The sequence below is a fragment of the Ranitomeya imitator genome, chromosome 4 (genome assembly GCF_032444005.1).
Source record: "Ranitomeya imitator isolate aRanImi1 chromosome 4, aRanImi1.pri, whole genome shotgun sequence".
NCBI lineage: Eukaryota > Metazoa > Chordata > Amphibia > Anura > Dendrobatidae > Ranitomeya > Ranitomeya imitator.
In genome coordinates, this window is record NC_091285.1 from 14,477,064 (window position 1) to 14,485,332 (window position 8,269).

The window sequence follows — 8,269 nt, forward strand, 5'->3', positions numbered from 1 at the left end:
TGCGTGTCCTGACACCTTTCTATCATAGCTGTGATGCTCTGTGTGTCCTGACACCTTTCTATCATAGCTGTGATGCTCTGCGTGTCCTTACACCTTTCTATCATAGCTGTGATACTCTGCGCATCCTGACACCTTTCTATCATAGCTGAGATGCTCTGTGTGTCCTGACACCTTTCTATCATAGTTGTGATGCTCTGCGTATCCTGACACCTTTCTATCATAGTTGTGATGCTCTGCGTATCCTGACACCTTTCTGTCATAGCTGAGATGCTCTGTGTTTCCTGACACCTTTCTATCATAGCTGAGATGCTCTGTGTGTCCTGACACCTTTCTATCATAGTTGTGATGCTCTGCGTATCCTGACACCTTTCTATCATAGTTGTGATGCTCTGCGTATCCTGACACCTTTCTGTCATAGCTGAGATGCTCTGTGTGTCCTGACACCTTTCTATCATAGCTGTGATACTCTGCGTATCCTGACACCTTTCTATCATAGCTGTGATGCTTTGCGTATCCTGACACCTTTCTATCATAGCTGTGATACTCTGCGTATCCTGACACCTTTCTATCATAGCTGAGATGCTCTGTGTGTCCTGACACCTTTCTATCATAGTTGTGATGCTCTGCGTATCCTGACACCTTTCTGTCATAGCTGAGATGCTCTGTGTGTCCTGACACCTTTCTATCATAGCTGTGATACTCTGCGTATCCTGACACCTTTCTATCATAGCTGTGATGCTTTGCGTATCCTGACACCTTTCTATCATAGCTGTGATGCTCTGCGTATCCTGACACCTTTCTATCATAGCTGTGATGCTCTGTGTGTCCTGACACCTTTCTATCATAGCTGTGATGCTCTGCATATCCTGACATCTTTCTATCATAGCTGTGATACTCTGCGTGTCCTGACACCTTTCTATCATAGCTGTGATACTCTGCGTATCCTGACACCTTTCTATCATAGCTGTGATGCTCTGCGTATCCTGACACCTTTCTATCATAGCTGTGATGCTCTGCGTCCTTACACCTTTCTATCATAGCTGTGATGCTCTGCATATCCTGACACCTTTCTATCATAGCTGTGATACTCTGCGTATCCTGACACCTTTCTATCATAGCTGTGATGCTCTGCGTATCCTGACGTCTTTCTATCATAGCTGTGATGCTCTGTGTGTCCTGACATCTTTCTATCATAGCTGTGATGCTCTGTGTGTCCTGACACCTTTCTATCATAGTTGGAGCGCCCCCAGATGCAGGGCCGCGGTTTACTCGGTACCGGTCCTCTCTGTCTCAGTTCTGGGGTTGTCACGGTGGCTGGACCCGGTCCGTGACCCTGCTAAGGGGCGTCTAATAAAAGGGGTGATGAAAGTCGGCTAAGGTTTCGTGACGCCACCTGTGGTATTCGGTCAGGGTGACCGACGCTGCTCGGGGTCCACTGGGGTGATGTGATGGCAGCTAGATGGTATACCTTCCCACAGGTGAAGTATGTCCCCAGGGCTTCCCAGTAAGGTAGATGGTGATGGTGTGAGGTGCAGTCAATAACGAGGACACAAGGTTGCAGTCTCTTTACCTCTTTACTGAAGACTTCAGGATCCTCAATCCAGAGCACAGTTAACAGGGCTGTCTGAGACCGGCCAGTCCGAAGGCACATCCAGAGGTCCCTTTGCAGGTGGAAATCGTTACCTACCACTTGCGCCTGTGTGTTGTAGTCCTTCCCTGCTGAGCATTCGGGATAGTCCTTACAACTTCTGTTCTCGTTCTTTCTAGTTCTTTCTCGTTCTTTCTATTCTCTGTCCCCCAGGTTTGTTATGGCTAGGACGCACCCGTTTGACGGGTAGGCTCGGAGCTATTCTGGGACCCTAGAGATGCCCCTCTCAATGCGTTGCCCCCTATGTCTGCTTAGGTGATGTAAGGTAGACAGCCAACCTATAATAACCTGTCCTGCGGTATTTGAAGTAAGGCATAAAGTCAGTTACTTCCTCGGTGTTCCGGTCACCGGCTATGTGCCTCAGTAAGATGTTGCCGTTCTCGGGGCACGACTCCTACTGGCTCTCCTTTCTGCTTGATCTCGTTTCTCACTGTCCACAATATCCTTTGCTTCGTGTCCTTTCTTTAGATGCCGCCGCAAGGTAGTGCAGGCGCGGCTCTGTAACGATCTGTCCTTGTCGCTAGGTCACTGCCAGGTTCCCACGAATGACAGGGACCCCTCTGAATCTTCCCCGCAACACCCCCTGCCACGGGATGTTGCCTGGGCAAAACCCAGTCAGCTTCTGACTAACTTCCTATCCAACCCCTAGTTTTACCAGTGTGAGGAGTGGCCTAATAAATAAAGCCTTTTTCTCCCCCTAGTGGCCGGAGTGTGAAGTGTAATGTGTGCTGGTGATACCTGATCAGAAGAACTCCTTTAGTGCCATCAGACGTACCATCACTCCCCTTAGTGGCAGAGCGACAACACTGCAACGACCAGATCTCTGGGGCGCTGCACTAGCTACGATGCACTGCGTCCTGACACCTTTCTATCATAGCTGTGATGCTCTGCGTGTCCTGACACCTTTCTATCATAGCTGTGATGCTCTGCGTGTCCTGATACCTTTCTATCATAGCTGTGATGCTTTGTGTGTCCTGACACCTTTCTATCATAGCTGAGATACTCTGCGTATCCTGACACCTTTCTATCATAGCTGTGATGCTCTGTGTGTCCAGACACCTTTCTGTCATAGCTGTGATGCTCTGCGTGTCCTGACACCTTTCTGTCATAGCTGTGATATTCTGCGTATCCTGACACCTTTCTATCATAGTTGGAGCGCCTCCAGACACAGGGCCACAGGTTACTCGGTACCGGTCCTCTCTGGCTCAGTTCTGGGGATGTCACGGTGGCTGGACCCGGTCCGTTACCCTGCTAAGGGGCGTCCAATAAAAGGGATGATGAAAGTTGGCTAAGGTTTCGTGACGCCACCTGTGGTATTCGGTCAGGGTGACCGACGCTGCTCGGGGTCCACTGGGGTGATGTGATGGCAGCTAGATGGTAAACCTTCCCACAGGTGAAGAATGTCCCCAGGGCTTCCCAGTGGTGTAGGTGGTTATGGTGTGAGGTGCAGTCAATAACGAGGACACAGGGTTGCAATCTCTTTACCTCTTTACTGAAGACTTCAGGATCCTCAATCCAGAGCACAGTTAACAGGGCTGTCTGAGACCGGCCGGTCTGATGGGCACATCCAGAGTTCCCTTTGCAGGTGGAAATCGTTGCCTACCACTAGCGCCTGTGTGTTGTAGTCCTTCCCTGCTGAGCATTCGGGATAGTCCTCACAACTTCTGTTCTCGTTCTTTCTAGTTCTTTCTCATTCTTTCTATTCTCCGTCCCCCAGGGTTGTTATGGCTAGGACGCACCCGTTTGACGGGTAGGCTCTGAGCTATTCTGGGACTCTAGAGATGCCCCTCTCAACGCGTTGCCCCCTATGTCTGCTTAGGTGATGTAAGGTAGACAGCCAACCTATAATTAACTGTCCTGCGGTATTTGAAGTAAGGCATAAAGTCAGTTACTTCCTCGGTGTTCCGGTCACCGGCTATGCGCCTCAGTAAGATGTTGCCGTTCTTGGGGCACGACTCCTACTGGTTCTCCTTTGTGCTTGATCTCGTTTCTCACTGTCCACAATATCCTTTGCTTCGTGTCCTTTCTTTAGATGCCGCCGCAAGGTAGTGCAGGCGCGGCTCTGTAACGATCTGTCCTTGTCGCTAAGTCACTGCCAGGTTCCCACGCCTGACAGGGACCCCTCTGAATCTTCCCCGCAACACCCCCTGCCACGGGATGTTGCCTGGGCAAAACCCAGCCAGCTTCTGCCTAACTTCCTATCCAACCCCTAGTTTTACCAGTGTGAGGAGTGGCCTAATAAATATAACCTTTTGCTCCCCCTAGTGGCCGGAGTGTGAAGTGTAATGTGTGCTGGTGATACCTGGTCAGGTGAACTCCTTTAGTGCCATCAGACGTACCATCACTCCCCTTAGTGGCAGAGCGACAACACTGCAACGACCAGATCTCTGGGGCGCTGCACTAGCTACGATGCACTGCGTCCTGACACCTTTCTATCATAGCTGCGATGCTCTGCATTTTCTGACACCTTTCTATCATAGCTGCAATGCTCTGCATTTTCTGACACCTTTCTATCATAGCTGCGATGCTCTGCATTTTCTGACACCTTTCTATCATAGCTGCGATGCTCTGCATTTTCTGACACCTTTCTATCATAGCTGCGATGCTCTGCATTTTCTGACACCTTTCTATCATAGCTGCGATGCTCTGCATTTTCTGACACCTTTCTATCATAGCTGCGATGCTCTGCATTTTCTGACACCTTTCTTTCATAGTTGTGATTCTCAGGTGGTTTTATGGCTAGAAGAGATGCAGATTCCCTTCTCTGGCAATTAGTTGGGTCCAGGAAGGGTGGTAAGGAACAACACCAATCTGGCAGTTATTATTCTTATTTTTTAAGGCTGAAATACCCTTTTAAAGTATTTACAAGTAGGAATTATTTTATTTTTATTTTTTTATGTTTTTTTTTACTTTTCCAGAATGAGGCAGAAATTTTGCTAGAAAGTGGAAGCTGGATACATTTTATACTACACTGTATAGCGTGCTACGTTCTTTTCCATGAAGTGAAAAGGGAAGTGACGCCTGGTGGACACTCACGGTATTGCAGCTTTCTAGTAAAGGTGGAAACGGAGCAGACACAAGTGCTTTAAAGGGAGTTAATGCCCATGAGAGTAGTGGAAAAATGCCCTCCGATGAAACTTTCCTTTGCCAACTTTCTACATCTATTACATCACATGTTGATGCTTTTCTCGAACTCCTCAGTGCAGATGCCCTAAGCGAAGTACTAAGAATAATAAGACAAAAACGAAAGGTACTTTAAATTCTGAAGGCCAAGAGTTCGGAATAAAAGAGTTTGAGGAACGCGAACAAGGAAATGTAAAAATAAAATCAGGTTAGAAAAATTCACAGCAGAAGAAGCAAATTGCTGAACATGACTCAGATGGGCCAGATGTGCGTCACGTGAAGCATCAGAACGCTCCCAGTAGGTCCAAGGTCTGTGTCCTTCATCCAGGGTCAGTTGCGTAAAGTTGGAGCAGTAAGTGGGTGTCAGTAATAAGATCTCTAAAGCTGTGAAAGGCATGAAGGGCTAGTACTGGGCACAACTACATCGAGCAAGGTCCAAGAACGTCCATCCCATGTGGGGGGATAGTACTTTTGCAGGACATTTTTTTGAAGGCCCGACTACCCCTTTAATCCATTTACATATAGGAATGAATAAAAGCAGGGAGGAATTATAATTATTATTATGGTTTTTTTATGTTATTTTATTTTTTTCGAAAAAAGAATATTTTTTTCTAGAAAACCAAAAGAACGAGAGAGAGAACCACGTGGCTGAGCCACAAAAAAGTCATAATTCTGCTGTTTGATGTTTCAGCAGTGTGTGAAATGGCACGGGAAATTTTTCATTTTTGCGATCGCTAAGCGTTCGGATTTGGGTATTTCAGGAAATTTGACTCCTTCGAGGATCGATCGGCTAATTTGTAGCCAATAGTATTATTGAAATTCTCATGGTGATCTTAAAGAGATGCCCTCAGGTAAAACAAATACACTACGCTCAGGGCCGTATTTGCCACTAGGCACTTTTCTCTTCTTCTCTCACCGCCATACAATAAGAGAAAAAAGAATGGATCTACCTGTGGCAATACATTTCTGTCTCCCAAATCATAACATTATGGACATGAAATTACTTGTACTAAAAGGTAACTTCAAATCTCAGAGAGACAGAAGAGTCTGGGAATATAAACTGATGACGACCTTTGACACTCTCACTGAAGGAATGAATGTGTCACATGGATTTATGTCTTTTTACATCAACTAAGGAACTTGCCCATCAGACCATGTGGGGTCATCACAACAGAGACCCTAATCACAGGACAATAAAACAATCCTTATCTAAGAATTGGCCCAATATTTATGTACGTAACTGTTTATCACCCATGGTAATTCTGCTTCATGTCACCTGGCTTATCCATGTTTTTTATTTTTTTTCTATACTATGTTGTGCATAAATATGTGATTCTTCAGAATTTATTTTAGTCTTTGCCTGATGAAGAGACCTGAGTAGTCTCGAAAGCTGCAATTTGTTACCATCTTTTCAGTCAGCCATTAAAAGGTATCATCCACTGAGGACTCTCAATTCTAAATATATTTCTATCTACTGGCTAACACGGTGCCAAGATATATTTCTTTCCTGTATCACAGACCCTGTACTCTGCAGTAGTCAGAAGAACTGAAGAGAAGATAGACTGTTGGTACGTCCTTTATTGTGTCAGTCTGTGTGTGGTTGAGCATAGAATATATGGGCCCCTGCCTGGTAGGTCCTCTCTGCAGCTCATAACGATTGATACCTGCGGATGGATGTTCTTTAATCACTAAACTTAACTCCTTCATGACCTTTGAGGTACAATTACGTCATAAGTCAAAGTGCCTGCCTTTGATGCGGTCTTGCACGCCGAGCCAACATCTTTCCTGGCACGTGATGGCTGATTTAATCCGAGAAACAAGCATTGAATAACGTGAATATTGTCGATCGCGCTTGTTTAGCCGAATGAACTTAAATGTCGGCGCAATATGTGAGCATTTAGGGCCCCGCTTTAAACTTTTGCTCAGGTCCCAACTTTGCCTAAAACCGGCCTTGCTCATTACAGGTACACTGGCGTCACAAAGGAACAGCCTCAAGAAAAAGTGGGCAATCCAGCATCACATAACATACCGAAGACAGTAATATAATCACCAACTTGGAAAAAATGCTTCAAAATAAGAAAGCGCAAAGTGAATGAACAAAAGAGAGATCTGAATCACATCAATATTTCATGTGGCCGTCCTCGATCAGTTTAGTGTTGACTTTGAAGACCTGGGCCGAAATGTGAAGTAATTGGGAGCTCAGGTGTTAGTATTCCTGTTGCCCTTCTACAGACTGACAACTAATGGCTACTATTTGTTCACCTGGAGTCTGCTGTTGTGTTCTGCAATTGCCCTTTACTAAGATGGCAGATTCTGAACCTGTGGAATCCATTTTGTTTCCTGTTTGGGCCTACGTAAAGCCACATGGATCTCTCACTGATTGCTTGAGTATTGTGTCTAGCTGTTAGCCTGGGTCTAGTCTCCAGCTCCTGAACTGTCTTAGGCCGGTTTCACACGTCAGTGTCTCCGGTACGTGTACTGACAGTTTTCTCACATACCGGAAACACTGACACACGTAGACCTATTCAAATGAATGGGTCTATGCACGTGCCTGCGTGTTTTCACGGACCGTGTGTCCGTGTGCAAAACACTGAGACATGTCCGCTTTTCTCCGGCAGCACGTACCGCAAAGCGTCCCACACACGTGCACACGGAGAACAGTGTGCACTCTCCTCCGTGTGCACGTACCGCCGCAGGAGAAACGGCGCTACAGTTAAGCGCTGTCCCCAGCGTATGGTGCTGAAGGCAGCATTCATCTCTTCTCCCCTGCAGGAGAGAAGAGATGAAAAATCAATTTCCCATAGGGGTGGAGCCGCATATTCATCACTGTAATGAGCGGTACCACGTGACCGCTCACACAGGACAGGCTGCCGGCGCGGAGAGGAGGCATCACGGGAGCTGGGTGAGTATTTCTCTGCAAGCGGGTGGGCGCACGGGGGGTGGTGGGAGGCGTTAGGTGACCCCAAACTTTATTTTTAGCAAAAAAAAAAATATTGATTTTTCATCTCTTCTCTCCTGCAGGGGAGAAGAGATAAATGCTCCCTTCAGCACCACACGCTGGGGACAGCGCTTACTGTAGCGCTGTCTCTTCTGCACGGTCCGTGTGGTCCTCAGGAGGCACACGGGCGGCACACGGCTGCTGCACTTGTGCCACACTGATGTGCCACGTGAGCACACGGACACGGATAACTCCGGTACCGTATTCTCTGGTACCGGAATTATCTGGACGTGTGAGACTGGCCTTACCGTGACTGTTCTTATTTACAGTATGCCTGGATTGTTTCCTACAACTCCTCTGCTTTCTCCAAGGTCTTCCATTACCGTTTGCTGTTCCTGCTCATGCTCCTTTGGCTACAAGATTCCAGCAGCGCTACACCAGTATCAGCAGGTCGTCTTCTCATCCATCCTGGATGGTGGATGGACATAGAACAAGGAGAACAACTGGCTATGTCGATGGTGTCATCAGAAATGTTTAGGGTTTTTGGACCATGGAGTGAA